The sequence below is a fragment of the Schistocerca americana genome, chromosome 2, assembly GCF_021461395.2.
Source record: "Schistocerca americana isolate TAMUIC-IGC-003095 chromosome 2, iqSchAmer2.1, whole genome shotgun sequence".
Lineage (NCBI taxonomy): Eukaryota > Metazoa > Arthropoda > Insecta > Orthoptera > Acrididae > Schistocerca > Schistocerca americana.
The window spans coordinates 759,172,336-759,184,462 of record NC_060120.1 but is presented as its reverse complement, the minus strand read 5'-3'; positions in this window follow the sequence as shown (position 1 = coordinate 759,184,462).

The window sequence follows — 12,127 nt, the reverse complement described above, 5'->3', positions numbered from 1 at the left end:
TTTTAAATATTCTCTTAGGACATACTTCACTAAATCGCAGACTATTATTACGACTTAAATTTGAAAATTAAAAACTTTCTTAAAAGTATCACTTAATTACTGAATTTTTTAATAATTATTATTAAAATTGTTCGAACAGTAATTTATAAAAGCAATATCTTTTTAAAAGTTCAATTTAAAAATAAGAGTGTAAAGAACATACAGAAAAAAATCAAACTTCTACTTTATTTTTATTTCGTGATATGTGCAGCTATGCTGTACATAAATTTGCTAAAACATTCAACAGCCAGGATCACACAAATATTTCTTTATTTAAAACAACCGATTGTGGCAGACTTTGGTGTCATCTTCAGGTCTTAAAAAACCTCAGGCCATGTTGTCATGTGGATAAAACGTAAAATGAACATGTTTTATAACAAAATAGTTTTTTAAGTCCTGCAGATAACAGCAAAGTCTGTCGAAACCGATTGTTTTAAATAAAGCAGTATTTATGCGACATTGGCTGTTGAATGTTTCAGCAAGTAAAACAGATCACTCCTTCGGTCTTCTCAAAATGGGGAAATTCCCCAGCGCATAAAGAATTGACATGCTTTATTTAACTTGCAACACTAAATGCAGTCCAGAAAAAAGTTTGAGACAAAAAGCTGTGGTTCGTAAATTAAATACGTTCCCGAAAGATCTGTTAAAAAATGGTAAGCATTACATGGGCTTACAGCTCTTATTCTTTGAACTACACTGACAAATTGTTCAGTATTTTCTCTTGCATTCACGAACGAATTCCCATAACCACTGAGCCATTTCACTTAGTAATTTTCAAACAATCTGCAGTAGTCTATTGATATGCTTTACATGTTCCAGTAGAAAAGTTCCCTGCCTGATACACTGCAGACATCCATACCAACAGTTGTTTTTACGTTGGTTCATATGACGCAGTAACGAAAATACAGTGCTAAAGCGGATGCTAGGCTGTCATTCAAGCAAAAGTTCATCCAAGCAAAAGTTATTCACAAAAACCACGTTTGAGCTATTCTTTCTCGCCAGTTTACGACCCTTGTCTCGTACGACTAATAGACGAGATAAAAAACGATCCAGATTCATTCAATATATTGCTACCGCCGCCATACGGCTCTTGAAATGATGAAGGAAAAATTAGAGCTCATGCAGAGTGTTCTACAATAGTCGTGTTTCCCATGCATCATTCGACAACGAAACAAGAAAGAGTGGAACTGGTAGTGGACCGGAAGACACCTTCGCCACACACTGTAAGGTGGCGTTCGGAGAACAGATTTAGATGTAGCAGATTTAAGGCAGATCTATATAATTGTTTGCATGGATTTTTCAAGTAGGCGTGTAAAGTACGTTTCGTTCAAAAGTATAAAACAGGAATATGAAAGATGAACTCAAAACTGTAATCACAAATGAAAGCATCGGAATTGGCAGCTGGGCGATTGACACAGGGTACTTCATTGGCCCTATATTATGTGAAGATCAGCAGGTGCTTCTTTTATGCGCTATTTCTTTTTGTGTGTTTATAGTTTTATAATCTATCACAGTTAATGCAGAATACTTGCTTATCAATTTGCAAGTATTTTGAACAGTTTGGGGCCGGCCAGTGTGGCCGAGCGGTTCTAGGCGCTTCAGTCTGGAACCGCGCGACCGCTCCGGTCGCAGGTTCGAATCCTGTCTCGGGCATGGATGTTTTAGGTTAGTTAGGTTTAAGTAGTTCTAAGTTCTATGGGACTGATGACCTCAGATGTTAAGTCCCATAGTGCTCAGAGCGATTTGAGCCATTTGAACAGTTTGTGACACATTAATATATGTAAATAAATAAATAAAAATAAAAGCAAAAAAATTGATGCATAAAATTTCTTCAAAATTTTACGAGATGTGTAAAACGTGATGGCTCAGGTAGAATTTAATTTCGCACATTAGGTGTACTAATCAGAAAAAAATATTCGTATATCTTATACTTTAGTTTTTAGAATGTTTTCCTCGTTAAAAATTTTATTGCTCTGTAATTTAGTTGAAGCTGCAGTTAACTTTAGGTCTACTAGGTAGAAACAGACAACTGAAAGTTACAGAAAAAATTAGCGCAATGCAATATATACTTCAGGAGACATATGTACCGAAGTTCCAAAACACAAACAACTTACGGTAAATTGCAAATGGATATTTTTAGTCATATTACATTGTGCCTCAGAACATTCCTGAAGCAATGTCTTCATCCTGCTGCATTTCTTCATCTTCAAGCTTCCTCTTGACAATCCTTTTACCATTTCTTCTTTCTTTGGTGCATTTATATCAATTATATTTATGTCCATATACTTAGGCAAAAAAAAAAAATCCTTTTCTGTACCGTGACACACTAGGGAGAAGGAATATATTTTACAAAGATCACTACTTAGCTGCTCAAAAATTATATCTGTGTGGCAGTAGAATCCTACACTTAACTCTCATTATGCGTCAAACTCTGGGGATATTGTGACATGATTTCATAATCGATTATTCATTTATAAAGTATCTTCTTTCGTAAAGGATGTGGTGACATATAAACAATATAATAATTAATGATGTAGACAGGCTGAATGTAACTGAAGTAACAGCATTATTGGTAACATAAAAATTAGAATCATCAGGAGGAGAGCCATGTAGGATTTTCTTCCCTGAGGAACTAATACATAAGATCCTCTCTCTCAATAGTATGGACTGCTTTGTTTGTAAACTAGTTACCCAGAATTTTCTTTAATCGAATTTAGTGAAGGTGGCATTGTAAGTATTTATTGGACGCTAATGGATATCTAAGTCCTCAAAACTCTGTAGCACTTAGGCATTGACTTTCAGTACGACGTAACCATAACTCTTTGTCAAATCGAAAATAACCAGGAGCAAAGACGATGACACTGTTGCTGGAAATAAGCAGTGTTACCAACATATACAATATACCCCTCTGAATCACTGGAAGGAAAAAAAAATCCAGTTGTTTTGAGAAATACTAATGGTTTTCTACAACTGCAACAAGGAAGCGTGGCAGAGTACACGACTGTAACTCTAAAATTTAGTACACAGCGGTCATTTATCATTCTAAACCCAATAAAGAAAATATCAATGTAATCAGGGAAGACTATTTAATAAAATTGTAAAAAACAATTATTTTTTTATCATTCAAAAGTACACATTGTCCTTAAAGGTATATGAAATACTTGAAATCATGGGTATTTGTAAGAAACAATACGGTATAATGGTTCAAATGGCTCTGAGCACTATGGGACTTAACATCTGAGGTCATCAGAACTCAGAACTACTTAAACCTAACTAACCTAAGGACATCACACACACGCATGCCCGAGGCAGGATTCGAACCTGCGACCGTATCGGTCGCGCGGTTCCAGACTGTAGCGCCTAGAACCGCTCGGCCACCCCGAATACGGTATATTTTATATTAAATATTACTTGTTCTGGCTGACGGCGTCATTTCTTGTATGTTGACGAACGTTTGGATCAGTCGAATAAATGTTTCAGTCTGCAGCGGAGTATGCGCTGTTTTGTGCCGGGCTGGTACTCGAATCCGGAATATTGCCTTTGGCAGGCAGTTACCGGCTGAGCTATACAGGCACAACTCGTGGCCCACCCTCAACACCTTTACTTCCGCCAGTATCTCTCCCCTACATCCAAAACCTCACAGTTTTCCTGCATACCTTGCGGGACCTAGCACTCCCGTAGTGAGCACTCAGAAGCAACTTGTCACCAATTTTTTTGATAAGATTAGAATGCATTTGAGGAACTAAATTCCCATCATCAGGTTAAAAAATTGCAAATTCGAAAACGTAGACTACTAATACTACACAGAATCTGAGTCCATAACTCATTGATAGAGAGCCATACTGTTAAGTGTATGCGGCTTGGCGCTATGTACAAAGTGTTCAGGGAGTTGCACGTCTCGAAAAGTAGCGTTGTTAGGCTTCTCAATTCCGCCCAGTTGCACATTTACCAGGTTGAGGTTGTTAATAAGGTCACCTACGGAGCGACGGATGCCCTGCGTTTTGATGATGTTACCACCAGCCTGGAACTAACAACGAATAGCTCTTCAACACTTCTTCCAATGATTCCTCTTTAACTTTAATGAGAATCTGTCAGATTTTTTGGTAGGTTACACAGAACTGATACGTTCCTTGCAGAGCACGTCTGATTTTCTTCGCCGTCTGCTGCCACCAAAAAAGTGTTCCAACTTTTAGAACAGCTTGCACTTGAGCTAGGAGCCTTCCGTTTCCTTTCCCTGCACCTGACTACGTGTTCATGTCCACGTTGGGTGACTCCCTCCTGCATGAAACAATGGAAATTAGACATCTGTCAACAATTGCTTTGGCGTTTTGAGCGTGAGTGTGATGGGTCCTTAATTACAGTGTGACGGATGATGGAAGCTGGAGGCATCATTTTGATCCCTAAAATAAGAGAGGATCCATGGAGTTCCTCCACAAAGGAACACCGACGCCAAAAATTTCAAGACCATGCCATCGGCAGGCAAAGTTACGCTCACAACGTATAGCGATGTTCAAAGTGTGATGCATTTGGAATCCATGCTTGAATGCACTATCGTAAACTTTCCAAGATACTGGAAGGCCCTCAGGAACATGAAAGCCCGAATTCGAAGAGTTCATCCACATATGGAACACCCTCTCTTTCAGCATGACAATACCAGAGAAGACACAAGTGCTGCGACATCTGTAACAATCAGAGACCTTAGGCTTACTGACATCGGTCCCGATCGATCATCCTCCATATAGCCTCGACTCGACGCTATTCAATTTTCATCTGTTTCCAAAACTTAAAGAACATCTTCGACGACTTCACTTTCATAATGATGAAGCGTTGGAAGCAGAGATGAGGTTGTGGCTCCGTCAAAAAAGTCAAGTACTTTACAGTGACGGTATCAACAAACTGGTCTCTCGTTGGGAGAAATGTGTTCGTCCCCAGGGTGACTATGATGAGAGAGAAGTAGACATAAAGAATAAAAATATGATTGTTAATAATGTTTGTTTTATTTTAAGAGAATTGAGAGTTATCACATAAAAACTCAGAGGAATTACTTTACAGCACACCCTCGTAAGATTTTACGATAAACCACATAGCAGTAACATATTAACATAGTATACTGGGTAGTATCCTAATCTTGTTGAGTATTTTTTTTTTTTTTTTTTTTTTTGACGCTCTATCCATCTTTCTTTTTTTTATTGTTCTCATTTTGTTCCATTTTGTTCGTTGCATTTATTCGGTGCGGATGTCCCAGGACACCCGTTCAAGTTCAGTGTTGAACCGTTGACTCAGTTTTTTTGTTACAGAGGGCAGCTAACCCTCTGACCGAACACGCTGAACTACCGTGCCGGCAGTCTTGAGTCCGTACAGAGACAGCTGAACTATTATGACAGACTCTATAGTAACTAGTTAGCAGGTCAAAATGCAAACAGTTAAATAAAAATCCAGCTGATGAAACCTCGTTTCTTTTTGTTACTTAATTCCTCAGTTGTACTCACGAGTTTGACGGAACCGTGTCCAGTCAGCCCGCTAAGGAAAAGTCTCTTTCAACTCCGGGGATCCAACTTTTATTACTCGTCTGGTAGCCCGATATTCTGATCGCTCAACTACAGAGGAAATGTCAGTGCGGGAAACGTCAAACAACCTGTAATGTGTGCCATTACGGACTATCGAGTTTCAATAGGCTGGCGCGCTAATGCAAAACTCGATTTCGACAGCCGTGTGGTAGCGGCAGAGCGGCTGGCCGGATGGAGTGCGAATGGCGAGTGTGCGCGGCGGGTAGCGTCGGCGGCCGCATTAGGCGCTGCGGCACGTAGCGGCCGGCTGGCGCTGCGCTGGCCTCCGTGTTGACAGGTAAAACACGCGCACGGTCGCGCATCAGTATTCGCGCCGCGCCGCGCCCTCGCGCTCGCACTCGCCCTTTGGGGCGCACTTAGGCCTGCCCCGCCCTGCCGCGATGCAGGCGCCGGCGCTCATCTCCCAACGCCAGCTCTCGTCATGGGGGGCAACTAGCACCGGCATATTCAAAGCACCAAACATAGTTAGGCATATTTACAAAATTTCGATTTTTCCGAACGTTAACATCGATATTTCAATGTCAGTACAACAATCCTTGAAATATCGAAACGTCGATGTTAACCGTAGAGCACAAAAGGGGGGAGGGGTTTGTTACATTGCTACTAAACCATCGTAAAATTAACTACTGCAAGTTTTATTCAAAGAAAGTCCTAATTTACATGTTATGCACTACTTAGTTACAATTATTAGATCTCCAATCGTACGTTCCATACAAAATAAGTACAAAAGTTCTGTTTTATACCTTAGAATGACAATTTTACTGTTCAACATATTACTGGAAAAGTGGTTATTATATTTTTCACTAATCACAAATTATTATAACTATAGTTTTAACTATTCGAGTATTTTACACACAAACTGACTAAAGAATCTTCTACTGTATGAAAATATAGCTTAGTGCTCGCTGCTTCGCTCGCACTGACTGTATGATCTACACAGTTTTCGTTTTTCTTTAAACGCATATTTATGTTGCTCACAAATTGCAACACCTTCCAAACTTTTCACCCTAATTAAGACCATAAAAGCATTGTCTTTCCCGAATGTAGTATCTGACCAAAAAACTATTCTGGTAGCTGAAGTCCAAGGCTCTTTTTAACCATGCATTTTTCGTTCTAGTGGCGATATTTACGTAGAAGCTTTCATTCCTTAGCACATATTTCTTTATATCTAACCGAGAAGCCAAATACCGATTTCATAAACTTAGGTTTAAAAATACTCTCACAATCAAATAGTTTTACATAATATTTCACCCCCTCTTTCACCCTTCAGGGGTTGAATTTCCAAAAAGAGTGACACGTACATTTTTTTTGTTTCTGATAGGGAAGCCAAATAGTAATATTCGTGAATTTAGCTTCCACCCGAATTTAGCTTCCATCCCGAACCCCCCCCCCCCCCCCCCCCCCCCCCCCGATATCCAACGCAGTCGACTTGTTGACTTTCAGAAGACAGCCCGCAGCTTGTCCGTATCCCTCGATCCCGTTTGGTACGCTGCGGATTTTATCGTTGGAACGAACCAACAGTAGCAGGTCGTCGGAGCACACCCTACAGAGGAAGGTGATGTACCGGAGGGTGATGCTGTCATCTGTACACAGAATTTATGTCCTTCAAGAAAAACTTCCTCCTCACTAAATTGCTCATTGTCTGTCTCTTTTATCAGCTTCTCCAAGATTTCATTAAATATTTCATCCACTACTTCACACATATGTGCTGAATTTCCAAAAACACTTAGCCTCTTTTCTTTTAAATTTCTAACCAAAAAGTCAAATACCAATTTTCATAGATGTAGCTTTAAAATTCTTTAGTACTTCTTTAATAATATTTATTTTTGAAAAAAGCTTTCACCTAGTATTTCACCCCTGTAGGGGTTGAATTTCCAAAATTGTTGAAACACGTATTTCTTTATTTCTGACCGAGAAACAAAATACCAATTTCCTTAGATCTGGTTTGAAAATTGTCTTAATAGTGACATATTTTCAAACAATCTTTCATCCCCTATTTAATACTTTTAGGGGAGGAATTTCGAAAGATTCCTTCTTAAACATCCTCTCCAAATTCCAAATTTTTATTCTTTGTGGTTTGGTTTCGGCGATTATGAGTCCGTCAGTAAGTGCATTGCCTTTTATAGCGTATAGAGATTATTGCAATTTAAGCAAGATCTAGGTCAGTCTTCTTCGGGCTCCTCATTTTCATTTGCTCTTCAACATCTGGGTCTACATCACTGTCATCTGTACACAAAATATTATGTTCTTCAAGAAAAACTTCCTCTTACTAAATTGCTCATTGTCTGTCTCTTTTATCAGCTCCTCCAAGATCGCCGAGAACTTTGGTGTCAAAATCAAACTCACTACCAATCCTATTGAGTTATTTCAGTTAGTAAAAGACGAGATTAGCACCGAAGAGCGGCAATGTGTTATATTTCACCTAAGATGCGATACCACCATAAATTCTAATCCATAAAGCAGGCACATCTTTACTAAGCATTCGTAATAGTTATGACAAGAGCACCAATGTCAGAAAATCGCTGGAGTCAGGCAATTACTCAACCATACAACAATGTTTACCGTGAGGGTGCTCAAGAGCACGTGTCGTTCACGTGTCCAGATTGTCGGGTACAGCGAAGGTACCAACTGTAATCGTACATTTTACGGGAGTTTAATAATCTAGGTTTAAAAGCAAAATATAGACATTACATGTTGGCAAAAAATACCAAGCTACTTGTCATCACTGTAAATTTCCTTTTATTTAAACGAATCTTTTACTGAACGTGGTAGGAAGCGTGGATCTCGGAGCAGTAAATCTCTGAGTTTACCAAAAATGATGATTTTAATCTCTTTATTACATAATATAAATAATAATAAAATATTAAGCCGTAGAAAATTGCACTAGTAAAACTGACCAGAGCTATTTAATTACAATTCAATTTTTGGCAGATTCTTAAATCTTATGAACATTTAAAACTTTGGCTTAGAGATACTCAGGATCTATTAATAACTACTTTCATTACTCACAACTGGTGTTAGAATAACGAAAATTGGGGACCATTTTCCCAAAATAAATCACTATGCCTATAAACCTACACATATATTTTTTATCTTTAAGTGGAGGGGACTGAGACATATCTTTAGTGCGATTCTGATCACTCCTGACGCCATCAACCGAGAGGATGTGTCCCAAAAAAGGAATCTCCCAACGGGGCAAATTAACATTGAAAGGTTTCCCAATAAAGTCGAGTCCCCAGCAGACGACGCAAAACGTGCGCAAGATGATCAAGGGGTTCAGAACAGATTTTACTGTATACAACTACACTGTGTAAATAATAGCACAGCGCAGCACGTTTTAAAAAAAGTAACTTTCCATGAACATTTAATTCGACCATCTTTTAAATTCAGTAAGAAAATGAATGCCAAGTACACAAGTTTTAAAGGAATAAATCACCAAAAAATTGTATTTAACTAATAGATTTCCAGCAGAATTAAAAGGGAGCTGAAAAAGGATGCATATTCAGTGTAACATTACCTGCTTGAGTTCAGCCCATGCATCACAGAACTGCACGGTTCAGCTGACTCTAAAGCATTATAAAGATACACATTAAAATTATTTAACAGAAATAAATTACAGATAGCTCGCAGGTCTTAGCCCTTGGAATAATAAACTTAATAGAAACTGTGTGCGTTTAATTCACAAGAAACAGACAATTGGTGATTGAAATGTTTTTATAGTAGTCTAAAAACTTAAACATTCAAAACAAGACACACAAACGATTTCAAAGAATCGACGGCCCGAAACCCGAAACCTCGCCCGATATCTAACGCAGTCGACTTGTTGACTTTCAGAAGACAGCCCGCAGCTTGTCCGTATCCCTCGATCCCGTTTGGTACGCTGCGGATTTTATCGTTGGAACGAACCAACAGTAGCAGGTCGTCGGAGCACACCCTACAGAGAATGGTGATGTACCGGAGGGTGATGCTTTAGCCTGTGGTTGAGAGCCCCGAAGACTGGCTAGAGCGCGACTGCACGAAGGTAGTTTGGAAAAGGCCGACTGAGCTGTCCAAGAACGACGAGATCGGTCCTCACAGCTTTACTTCCGCCATTACCTCATCTCCTACGTAACAAACTTCACAGAAACTCTCCTGCATACCTTGTGGGCCTAGCAAGTGGGAGACGAGCTATTGTCGGAAGTAGGCGATGAGGTCGGGTGTGAGTCGTGCTTGGATAGCTCCGTCGGTGGAGCACTCACGCGCGAAACGCAAGAAGTTCGTGGTTAGAGTCCCTGTCGGGAACACAGTTTTAAACTGCCATGAAGTTTCAAACCAATGCGCAATCGGATAAAAGCTGAAAATTAATTCTGGAAGTGTTCTTTTAATCCGCTTCACAAACTTATCTGTACAAAACTTGCACAAACTTTAGTATCAATTACTTTCTACCTTAACAAGATGTCATTAAAAAGAAGTTTTATTTTCTCTTATAATGATCATGCACTCATTCAGGAAATTCATTTCCTTTATTAATATGTGTCATAACGACGCCCGTGCAACACATTTGCGACTTGTCAGTCGTTGCCCTGGCGTGGGAATGGTGTAGCAAGATTTTTTTAATAGACTAACACGGGAACATTGGTTGTTGTTGATGCTTAGCCTAGAGTATTGCGTTTCATCTTTCATTCAGCTCATATTTTCGAAGTGTCATGAGATTTGGGAACACGTTAGCACTTTACGGGAAAATATACAAATCAAATATGAGTTATGGAGAAACAATTATTTGCAAACTGGAACAGAAACAGATCTATCAGCACAGTTCATTTACCTGAAAGTTCGCTTTCTAGATATTAAAAAGAGACCAGTTCGAAATATGGAACACGTCATCGGTACAACGTATCCAAACTTACATAAAATGAACTCAAATATTTGAGCTCTATAGCTTATAAAATGGCCAACGGCTTTGCCGCAGGGTTAACACCGGTTCCCGTCACATTACTGAAATTAAGAGCTGTCGGGCTTGGCTAGCACTTGGATAGGTGAACATCCGGGTCTACCGAGTGCTGTTGACAAGCGCGGTGCACTCAGCCCTTGTGAGGCCAATTGAGGAGCTACTTGATTGAGAAGTAAAGGCACAGGGCACGAAAACTGACAACGGCTGGGAGAGCAGTGTGCTGACCACATGCTCTTTCATATACTCATCCAGTGACGCCTACATCTGAGGATGACATGACGGTCGGTCGGTCCAGTTGAGTCTTCCGAAACCTGTTCGGACACAGTTTAGTTTAGTTTCTAACAAGACTGTTCTCAAAAGTAGCAAATGCTCCCCATCAAAAAGCGATGGATTGAATATGAACGCCGGCCGGAGTGGCCGTGCGGTTCTAGGCGCTACAGTCCGGAGCCGAGCGACCGCTACGGTCGCAGGTTCATATCCTTCCTCGGGTATGGATGTGTGTGATGTCCTTAGGTTAGTTAGGTTTAATTAGTTCTGAGTTCTAGGCGACTGATGACCTCAGAAGTTAAGTCGCATAGTGCTCAGAGCCATTTGAGCCATTTGAATATGAACTTTTTTCAAAAATTATATTAGAACAAATAAGCCCTCGGTCACAAATATTAAGTCAAAATTGACCAGGTTTCGACGTGACTATGAGCGTCGTCTCCGGAATTAGACTACGTTTCTTACCTGCCCAGGTATCTAAGGCTGCTTCTAAATATAAAGAATTAAAAAAGAAAATTTTAAATACAAGTATGGCTATCTATTTTAAGAGGCAGTGTGAAAAAAGGGGACTTGTCCCGACTTATACAAAAGCCTACATCAATTTTTCTGTATGTAAGAAAAATCCAAAATCATTTAGACCTATCATTAAGAATATTATTTGTAATAGGATAAAAGAGCTGTACGCTAAAAAAGACCGTTTTAACGAAGAAGCATACCATTTGTACTTAAATATCACAAACACTTATCGTGTTAACTACAATTTTAATATTGACGACATGTGGACGCAAATTAACGAACATCTAGAGATTTGTAAAATAGGTATAATGCAGAAACACGAGAAGAAGCTCAGCAATCTTTTTTGTCTGCTTTCTAATGAAAAATGCCCTTAGAATAAATTTCAAAAAAGCAGTCACGTCTTTCATGAAAGAATATGCAACTTCATCCTATTATTATTAGTGCTTACGTTATGCCTGAATCAGCTGTATCACAATTTCATGTGTCTAATTTTGAATGTACAGTAGCCTAGTTGTTTCTGCGGCTACTAGATGGCGCTCGTAGCAACACCATGTTTACTTGCCCACACTTTCTAACGTGGGCACCTCTGTCTTGTTGCAACCCTTGTTTACCGTACGAGCAGCCCTTAGCGGCTCGCCACCTCACAACTATTCATGACATCGCCTTTACGGCTTAGATCTTTTTTAACATGTGACTTGTAAGTACTGCATCTTTTCCCAGTCAGTACAAACTTTAATTTTATTAATGTATTATATACCTAAAATGTTTTAGAACAGTTAGTCTAATTCTGAAGACGACGCTCATAGTAGCG